The 10,788-nt window shown below is 49.7% G+C and overlaps 1 pseudogene across 1 annotated transcript; it reads left to right on the forward strand.

Moving 5' to 3' along the window:
- The first annotated feature begins 9,765 nt into the window (after positions 1–9,765).
- On the forward strand, positions 9,766–10,543 carry LOC309624195 (large ribosomal subunit protein eL14 pseudogene; annotated as a pseudogene). Its single transcript has one exon. The product of its transcript is annotated as a large ribosomal subunit protein eL14 pseudogene (transcript).
- The last annotated feature ends 245 nt before the right edge of the window (positions 10,544–10,788 follow it).

The following is a 10,788-nucleotide window of genomic DNA, read 5'->3' on the forward strand; positions in this document are numbered from 1 at the left end:
CATGGATGATGGGACCACAAGCCAAGGGATGCAGGCAGCCTCTAGAAACTGGAAAAGGCCAGGAAACAGATTCTCACCAAGAGCTTCCAGAAGGAATCCAGCCCTGCTGACACCTTGATTTTAGCGCAGTGAGACCCATTTTTGTTCTGACCTCCAGAACTATCAGGTAAAATGTGTATTGTTTTAAGCCGCCATGCTGTGATGATTTGTTACTGTAGCAATGGGAGACTCAGTCAGAGCCCCAACCTCCCATCCAGAGACCTGCTTGCACTGTCAGACCACCTCCTATCTTTTTTTTTTTTTTTTGATGTGGACCATTTTTAAAGCCTTTATTGAATTTGTTACAATATTGCTTCTGTTTTATGCTTTGATTTTTTTGTCCCCAAGGCATGTGGGATCTTAGCTCCCCACCAGGGATCGAATCCACACCCCCTTCATTGGAAGGCGAAGTCTTAACCACTGGACTGCCGGGGAAGTCCCCCCCCCTCCTATCTTGACGCAGTTTCCAAATCAGCGTCCTGAGGACCCATCCAGGTCAGACCCGCAACCCCTGCTCTGTGTCCCCATCACCCACTCCTTGGGACCCTTTGCCCCCTCTAGTGGTCTCAGGGGCAGCTGCTCCCCTGTTCTGGTGGGGCAGGGACTGAAGTCCCAGATGTCTCTCTGTCTGTCACTGCCTCTCCGTGCCCTGGAGTGTCCACCTTAGTGACTCTCACTCCAGCCCCTCACACTGGGCAGGTGTCTGCTGTCCCAGGCCCGTGGCTGACTGTCGTCCCAGGCCTGTGACTGGCTGGCCTCCCTGGCCCAGCCTTTGCCCATCAAGGTTCCTGCCCTCAATGAGGGGGCTTCTCTCCCTGAGGACAGAGGCCCTCAGTTGAGGCAGCTCTGAGCCCACATTTGTGCTGTGTGACCTTGGGTATATGACACAGCCTCTCTGAGCCCCGTGGCATCCTGTTCTATGGAATGGAAGATAACCAGGCCAACTGGGGTAGGGGGATCCTACGGGGACCACTCTCCCCGTATTGCCCCCCCATTCCAAATGGCTTGAATCAGGGCTGGGGGAGGGGATGGGATGGGGGAGGATGGGGGACAGGAGAGGCCTTTGCACTGGCTGTTCCCTTTGCTGAAATACTCTTCCTGCTTGTCTATGTGGCTCCCTTGGTTCTTAATCAAACCCACCCTGTGCCACCTAGAACAGGGCCCGGCATACAGTGGTCCTTCATAAATGTTCATTAAAGGCAGAGAGGATGGAGGGAGGCAAGGCAAGAAGTGGAATTTGCCTGAGAAAGGCTTAGAAAGAGCGCTTGCTGGGTGTGCCTGTGCCTGTCTGGATGTGTCTGTGTGTCTCTAGGTCCATCTAAATCTCTGTGTGTTTCTCTGTGTTTCCTTGTGTATCTGGGAGTGTATGTGTATGTCTGTCTCTGTGCGTCTCTGTGTATTTGTCTGGGTGTGTCTCTAGGTGTGTGTGTGTCCATCTGTGTGTCAGTCCATCTTTGGGGGTGTCTGTGTGTCCGTTGTCTGTCTAGGTTTCTGGGGGTGCCTGTGTACATGCATCTGAGCGAGGACAGACCGCAGCCTTAGCTTCCCCTGCCCAGCAGGTGCTGGATCTCACCCTCTTCCCCCGCCCAGAACAGCGTCCAGCTCCTCTCTAATCCTGCTGCTTCCCCTCTACCCCCACCGCAGTGCCCTCCTGGCTCCACGCCTGTGTCCTCACCTGCCCAGAGTAGGTGCTCAGAGCACCCAGCTTACCTCCGCCACCGGTCTGGCCCTCTCAGCTCCCGGAGCCCCGGGCTAAGCGGTTTGAGTTCCACGGCCAGCTTGATGCCAGGCGCTGTGCTGAGAGGTTTACAGAAATGAACCTATGCAGCCCTGTCTGTGAAACAAGTGCAGTGAACATTCCCATTTCACAGATGAGGACTCAAGCCCAGAGGGGTGCAGGAAGCTGCCCAAGGCCACACAGCCGCGGGGAGGAGTGGTCTTGGAAGCCAGCTCCTTCAGATCTCTTATTCCCTATCAGCTTTCTTTCCCTTTGCTGGGTGGGTGAGGGCACAGAGGACCCTCATCTTCCTTCACTCAGACTCTCCACTCACCCATTCCTCCAGGGCTGGTTCTCTCCTTCCCCCTTCATCTCTGTCCTCTGGGAGGTCAGGGCTGGCCTGGACCGCTGTCGGTGAGACAAGGGAAAGGACCCCCGTACCTACTGTGTGTGCACCACTCACCACTCACCCTTACCTTCCCGCTCACAGGAAGCCCTGGTTACTGACTCCTGCCTGGTCCTCCAACACCCTGAGAACACCTGAGAAGCTTGCTATTTCCCCTCATCCTCACCTGCATGTCCGCAAGGTCTGTGCGATTCAGCAAATAAAAACCCCTGAGCCCTGAGGTACTGGGACCAACCACCTGGTGCCTGGACTCAAATCAGGATGGTCCCGAGCAAAACGTGATGGTTGATCATCCTCCTGGGAGGGGAGATGATTTGCCCGCGGTGACATAGCCAGGACGGGAGCCCTCATTGCCGATACCCACCGATCGAAGACACCATCCCCTCTCTCGGATTTGATTAGGAGGAACTTGGGAGTCCTATTTTATTTTATTTCATTTGTTTTTTGGCTGCGCCGCTCAGCTTGCGGGATCCCGAGCAGGGATCGAACTCGGGCCCTCGGCAGTGAGAGCATGGAGCCCTAACCACTGGACCGCCAGGGGATTCCCAGGAGTACTATTTTAAAAGCGTTTTTCAAATAGGAGATGACAATCTCTGATTAAAACGTTTTCCCTTTGGGACTGTAAATATCTACCATTCAAAAGCTGCCCAAGGCTTTCCTATGACAGTCACATTTCTCCCACCATGTCTGTCTCCCAGGCCCCCAGCGGCTCAATTCATGGGTTCAGCTTCCTGAAAGAGTCTCTGTGTAGAAACGAACATCTTCTTTTCTTTTCTTTCTTTATTTTGAAAGAATAACTTGCACCTTATTCATTCTTTTGCATCTTGATATTTTAAAATGGAGGTTAAAATAGACGTAACATAAAATTTACCATTTTAACCACTTTGAGTGTCCAGTTCAGTGGCATTAAGCGCATTTACTTTGTTGTACAAGCATCACCACCATCCATCTCCAGAACTTTCTCATCTTCCCAAACTGAAACTCTGTCCCCATTAAACACTCACTCCCCACCCCCTCCCCCAGCCCCTGGCCCCCACCATCTACTTTCTGTCTCTATGGATCTGACTCCTCTAGGGACCTCCTAGAGGTGGAATCAGACAGTATTTGTCCTTTGGTGTCTGGCTTACTTCACTGAGCATGATGTTGTCAAGGTTCTTCCGGGCTGTTCCATTGCATGGATGGACCACATTTTGTTTATCCATCATCTGTTGATGGACACTGGGGTTGCTTCCACCTTTTGGCTGTTGTAAAGTATGCTGCTATGAACATGGGTGTACAACTATCTCACTGAGTTCCTGCTTTCAATTCCTTTGGGTATAGACCCAGAAGAGGAATTGCTGGCTCACATGGTAATTCTAGGTGAACTTTTTGAGGCACCTGAATCTTGTTTTTTAATTTAATACTTTTAGGAGTTCTTTGATATCAATACATAAAGAAGTCTCTTTTTTGTTGTTGTTGTTTTTGTTTTTTGGAAAGGGGGAGTGAGTGTTTTGTTTTTATTATTATTATGGAACAGCTTTAGAGGTATAATTCACATGCTATCCAATTCCTCAATTTGCACTCTTCAAGTCGAGGGTTTTTCCTGTAGCCACAGAGTTGGGCAGCTATCACCAACATGTTTTTTTTAAGGGAACAAGTCCCCTATCCATGGACAAGAGGTTTGCTTCTAATCGAAGTAACGGTGTAATGAGTAACCTGGAGCAGAGGTGATGATGAGTCAGGGTGAGTAGATCATCGTAAGTTCCTAGAAGTAGAATTGCTAGTCAGGGCATGTGGGAGGGTAGAATTTTGACAGCTGTTGCAGCAAGGCTCCCACCCTCCACAATGGCAGCACTATCTGACTTTGCTAATCTGAGAGGTTAAAAATCTTGTAGTTCTAATTTGCATTTTTATTATTTGGGGTGAGGCTGAGCATCTTCTCAGTCTTTTTTTTTTTAATAACATTTATTTATTTATTTTAATTTCTATTTTATTTTATTTTTTTTAATTTTGGCTGCACTGGGTCTTCGTTGCTGCACGCGGGCTTTCTCTAGTTGCGGCGAGCGGGGGCTACTCTTCCTTGTGGTGCGCGGGCTTCTCATTGCGGTGGCTTCTCTTGTTGCGGAGCACAGGCTCCAGGCGCACGGGCTTCAGTAGTTGTGGCTCGCGGGCTCTAGGGCGCAGACTCAGTAGTTGTGGCACACGGGCTTAGTTGCTCCGCGGCATGTGGGGTCTTCCCGGACTAGGGCTCGAACCCGTGTCCCCTGCATCGGCAGGCGGATTCTTAACCACTGCGCCACCAGGGAAGTCCATCAGTCTTTAAAAGGTGGATCTCTATATTCTTTTCCTGGAAAAAATTTTTTTCTTTAGTTTTGTTTTGTTTTAGTTAGAGAGGCTTTAAAACTTATGATAAAATACACCTAGAAACTCTTTTTAATATTAAGGAAATTACTTATTCTCTGATATGAGCTGTAATATCCACACTCACCCTGGTTGCATTTTTTAAAATTTACTTTATTGAAATATAGTTGATTTACAATGTTGTATTAATTTCTGCTTTACAGCAAAGCGATTCAGTTATACGTATATATACATTCTTTTTTATATTCTTTTCCATTATGGTGTATCACAGGATATTGAATATAGTTCCCTGTGCTATACAGTAGGACCTTGTTGTTTATCCAGTCTCTATGTATTAGTTTGCATCTGCTAATCCCAAACTCCCAATCCATCCCTCCCCACCACCTTGGAAATCACAACTCTATTCTCTATGTCTGTGAGTCTGTTTCTGTCTCTTAGGTAAGTTCATTTGAGTCATATTTTAGATTCCACATATAAGTGATATCATATAATATTTGTCTTTCTCTGTCTGACTTACTTCACTTAGTATGAGAATCTCTAGGTCCATCCGTGTTGCGGCAAATGGCATTATTTCATTCTCTTTTATGGCTGAGTAGCATTCTATTATAAATATATCTGTACCCCCCCCCAGTTGTATTTTTACCTTGTTTATAATGTTTTCTCCCCACAAGTCTATTTGGATTTTAGGAAGTTGGACTTATCCACCTTTTTCTTTTGCGGTTTTTATGTTTAATTTATTTTTCTTAGAAAGGCCTTACAGGGAATTCCCTGCAGTCCAGTGGTTAGGACTCGGCACTTTTACTGCCAAGGACCCGGGTTCAATCCCTGGTCGGGGAACTAAGATCCCACATGCCTCGCAGCAGAGCCAAAAAAAAAAAAAAAAAAAAAAAAAAAAATGCCTTACCTACTCTCAAATTATTATTTTTAAAAAGTCCGCATGTGTTTTCTTCATAGTGCTTTTATGATCTGATTTTCCCCATGTAAAACTTTGATCCGTCAGGAATTTATGTTGAGGTGTGGTGTGAAGTAGGGATCCACGTTTGTGTTCCCAGTCGTCCCAAGAGCACTTGCATCATCCGTCTCTTTAGATGCAGTTTTGGGGAGATCCCTAGAGCTGTCACATCTTCAAGGAGGGTAGTTTTGAAATGTGGAGAGGCATTAGAATTGTCACAATATGGAAACTGTTTCCTACTAAATTGATGATTTAGGAAATTGGTCCCCACTCAAACCTCCAAGTTTTTTCCCAGAACTGAGCCACACCCATGGAACATGACTTTTTGGGGGGATGGGGTGGGAATCAGTCATTCTCTGGTTGTGGGATATTATAAACATTCCACAAAAACACAATGCTAACACAATGCAAGTCGATTGCAAAATGATATGACAAATCTTGCAGCCTGGTGAGATTGCAATCGGTAGATGGAAGAGGCCGTAGAGAGGGACCAAAAATGCTGATAAGTCACTGACAGAGAAAGACTTGGTGCTCAGTCCAAGACATAATTAAACACGGAGAAGGGGGCCATTGGCAAAGACAGGATTGGCTTGCTCCAGGGAGAATGACTCAAACGCCAAATGAATCAGACCCTGAGACCTGTGTGTGGTTTTCCTGGGGCTGCGGTAACACACTATCATGAACTGGTTGGCTTAAAGACAGAAACATATTCTCTCATCGTTCTGAAAGTTCAAAATCCAAAAATCAAGGGACTTCCCTGGCGGTCCAGTGGTTAGGACTCTGTGCTTCCACTGCAAGGGGCACGGGTTCAATCCCCGGTCAGGGAACTAAGATCCTGCAAGCCTCACAGTGCGGCCAAAACAAACAAACAAACAAACAAAATCAAGGTGTTGGCAGGGACACGCTACCTCCGAAGGCTCTAGGGAAGAATCTTTCCTGCCTCTGCCAGGTTTCTGGTGGCTGCCGGCACTCCTAGGCTTGCAGCAGTATCGCTCCAGTTTCTGCCTGTCTTCACTTCTCTGTGTGTGTGTTTTGCTGTATCCAAATTTCTCTTATAAGGACACCAGTCATTGGATTCAGGGCCCACTCTACCCCAGGATGACCTCATCGTACCTTGATTACATCTGCAAAGACTCTTATTTCCAGGGACTTCCCTGGTGGTGCAGTAGTCAGGACTCCGTGCTCCTGATGCAGGGGGCCCAGGTTTGATCCCTGGTCAGGGAACTAGACCTCACATGCATGCCACAACTAAGAGTTTGCATGCCACAACTAAGGAGCCCACAAGCTGCAACTAAGGAGCCCACGAGCCGCAACTAAGACCCGGAGCAACCAAATAAATAAATAAATATTTTTTTAAAAGACCCTATTTCGAAATCAGGTCACGTTCACAAGTACTGGAGGTTAGGATTTCAACCTATCTTTTGGGGGGGGGGGGAACACAATTCAACTCACCATACCCTCCAAGTGTTTTTTTGTTTTGTTTTCTTTGTATGTGTGTGTGTGTGTCTGTTTCCCCCAAAATGACTCTTTCCATAATGCTATTGGAAGATTACATGTGAATTATTAAATACAAATTCATGGGGGGGAATGCCCCACCCTCCAAAAAAAAGCATCCAATGAATTTGTTTCAAGAATTAGCTGTAGTTTCAGTTATAACCCACATCTTGTTCACTATAAAGTGAATGAATTCCTTGTCATAATTTGGACTCTGTTTTGAAAGTTATGGTTCGTTCCAATCAACCCTTTTATTTCCTCGCTCTGGGGTTTTGGTGCCAGTGTTAATTGCAGGGGCTTTTCTCTGGGACCTGTGAGCTGAAGCTAATGAGGCCCCTTGGTAATTCCAGGTCAACGTGGTGGGTGGGTGTGTGTGTGTGGGGTGTGGGTGAGAACAGGATGTCCAGGACGTGGCTAGGAGGTCGGGATAAACTTCCCAAGGACTGAATGTCCCTCAGCTGAAGGGGCAGGTGGGCAGGGATGCAGAGGGCTGGGCAAGAGGGTGTTCCACTGAAAACAAAAGCCCAGTGTGACCCAAGGGGACAGCCTGGGGGAGGCTGTCCACTCAGGCTTGGGGGCCCTGGGGCTCAGACTTCCTGCAACCACAGTCGGTTTTCATAGGAGGGCATCATGCTCTGATTAGCAATCTGGAGGGTCACGGGCTCAGCATGGGCAGTCCACGGAGAGAACAGAGTGAAAGGGGCCTGTTTTCTGAGATGAGGGTATCTGGATGCTGGAGGGACTGGGGAAAGGAAGGAGAGAGGGGTGGGAGGGAGATTGCAGGACAGGCCTTGACGGTGCACCTAGCACGATGTCCCTCTGTGGCCTGGTAGCCAGCTGGGTGTCCCTGAGTGGGGAGCGCAGGGCACCAGCAGGTTGGGAGGGAAGGGGCTGGATTGGACAGGAGATGTCCAGGTGTCCGTGGGAGGCGTGCACTGGAGATTCCTTGTGTCTGTCTGCGTGTCCCTGGTGTCAGCCCAGGGTAGAGGTGTGGGGTGGTAGGAGGCCCCGTGGCTGCCTGCCTCTGTGCGCGAGGGCAAGAGGAGGGGGGATGGACCCCCAAACGGCAGGGACCACCCTCAGCACCCAGGCAAGGGAGGCCGCTGAGCAACTTTGCTGGACAGACGGGGCTGAAGGTCAGCAGGTGAAGGATCAATTCAGACCTTGAGCTTGGCCTCCAGAGCTTCCTGGGGCAGGAGCAGCGAGAGGAAAAAGAGGAGGACTGGGGAGGGGAAAATGGCATTTACTGATTACTTCTCAAATGCAGGGCTTGTCCTCTGTTTCTCGCTTATTCAAAATAACATTAGGGCTTCCCTGGTGGCGCAGTGGTTGAGAATCTGCCTGCCAATGCAGGGGACACGGGTTCGAGCCCTGGTCTGGGAAGATCCCACATGCCGCAGAGCAACTGGGCCCGTGAGCCACAACTACTGAGCCTGCGCGTCTGGAGCCTGTGCTCCGCAACAAGAGAGGCCGCGATAGTGAGAGGCCCGCGCACCGCGATGAAGAGTGGACCCCGCTTGCCACAACTAGAGAAAGCCCTCGCACAGAAACGAAGACCCAACACAGCCATAAATAAATAAAAATTAAAAAAATAATAATAATAACATTAGCCAGAAACCATCACGGGGCATTTACATGCCAGACATTATTTTATTTTTTAAAATAAATTTATATATTTATTTTCGGCTGTGTTGCTGCGAGCAGGCTTCTCATTGCGGTGGTTTCTCTTGTTGCGGAGCACGGACGCTAGGCACGCAGGCTCAGTAGTTGTGGCTCGCCGGCTCTACAGCGCAGGCTCAGTAGTTGAGGTGCACGGGCTTAGTTGCTCCGCGGCATGTGGGATCTTCCCGGACCAGGGTTCGAACCCGTGTCCCCTGCATTGGCAGGTGGATTCTTAACCACTGTGCCACCAGGGAAGCCCCAGTCATTATTTTAAATGAACTCATCTGATCCCTCAACAGCCCTGTGAAATGGGTACTCCTATGCTTTTGCAAGTGAGGAACCTGAGGCACAGAGAGGTTAGGGCACTTGCCCAAGGTCACACAGCCTGTGAATGGCTGAGCTGGGGCTGGAACCTGGGTGATGTGCTTCCGCTCTGCTGGCAGTGAGCCTGCCTGCTGTCTCTTCCGGTGAGGCTATGGGCTGAGAGGCAGGGGTAGCAGGAGACAGGCTGGGTTGAGTCTCCCAGGGGTCTGTGGGAGCACTGGTGGTGTGACCTGCTGGTGGGACTGACCTAAATTTACCTCCCTGGAAACTTCCCCACCCAACCCCACTTCCCCTTTTGCTGCGCTACAGAGTGGAGGTGGGGAATCCTCCGGAAATGGTGATGGGAGGAGGGAGCTGAGGGCTGGCCGGGCAGAGGAGGGGAGGGGACTGGGGCTGCAGGTAAAGAAGAGGGGCAGGGTTCAAGCTCGGGACCTTTGGGGTCCCTGCCTCACCCTTCCCCACTGGGGGAGGGGCAGTCGTTTTTCAAAGCCCAGGATTTCTCAGTTCTTCCCAGTCCAGGAGTGCCCTGGGCTGTCCCAGAGGGTAGGAACCTCCCTGGAGAAAAAGGTCCTGGGGTGAGCGGCCAAGCTTTTGTGTAGTACTCAATGCCTTCTCTTGTATTTTACAAATCGTGTGTGTGTGTGTGTGTGTGTGTGTGTGTGTTGACTAGAAGAAAATCATCTCTGGGGACTTCCCTGGTGGTCCAGTGGTTAGGATTCCGTGCTTCCACTTCAGGAGGCACGGGTTCGATCCCTGGTCAGGGAAGTAGGATCCCGAAAGCCTGGCAAAAAAGCGCTGCCAAAAAAACCAAAACAAACAAACAAAACGAAATTATGGGGTGGTCTTTCCTTTTCGCCATATGCCGCCAGTATGGTGTTCAGGCGCTTCGTGGAGGTTGGCCGGGTGGCCTACGTCTCCTTTGGGCCTCATGCCGGGAGGCTGGTCGCAATTATAGATGTGATTGATCAGAACAGGGCTTTGGTGGATGGACCTTGCACTCAGGTAAGGAGACAGGCTATGCCTTTCAAATGCATGCAGCTCACTGACTTCATCCTCAAGTTCCCACACAGTGCCCGCCAGAAGTATGTCCGAGAAGCCTGGGAGAAGGCAGATATCAATGCAAAGTGCGCAGCCACAAGGTGGGCCAAGAAGATTGAAGCCAGAGAAAAGAAAGCCAAGATGACAGATTTTGATCGTTATAAAGTCATGAAGGCAAGGAAAATGAGGAACAGACTAATCAAGCTTGAAGTTAAGAAACTTCAAAAGGCAGCTCTCCTGAAGACTTCTCCTAAGAAAGCACTTGCTGCTAAGGAGGCAGCTACGGCAGCTACTGCAAAGGTTCCAGCAAAAAAAGATGACCACTACGGGTAAGAAGGCTCCAGCCCAGAAGGTTCCTGCCCAGAAAGCTGTAGGCCAGAAGGCAGCACCTCCTCCAAAATCTCAGAAGGGTCAGAAAGCTCCAGCCCATGGAGCTTCCCTGGTAGCGCAGTGGTTGGGAATCTGCCTGCCAATGCAGGGGACACGGGTTCGAGCCCTGGTCTGGGAGGATCCCACATGCCGCGGAGCGGCTGGGCCCGTGAGCCACAACTACTGAGCCTGCGCATCTGGAGCCTGTGCTCCGCAACGGGAGAGGCCGCGACAGTGAGAGCCCTGCGCACCGCGATGAAGAGTGGCCCCCACTCTCCGGAACTGGAGAAAGCCCTCGCACAGAAACGAAGACCCAACACAGCCAAAAAGGAATAAATTAAAAAAAAAAAAATCCTTAAAAAAAAAAAGAAAGCTCCAGCCCAGAAAGCACCTGTTCCAAAGGCATCTGGCAAGAAAGCATGAGAGCATAAGAGGCTGTTATAAAGA

This window comes from Balaenoptera borealis, assembly GCF_965194805.1.
Source record: "Balaenoptera borealis genome assembly, chromosome: 2".
NCBI lineage: Eukaryota > Metazoa > Chordata > Mammalia > Artiodactyla > Balaenopteridae > Balaenoptera > Balaenoptera borealis.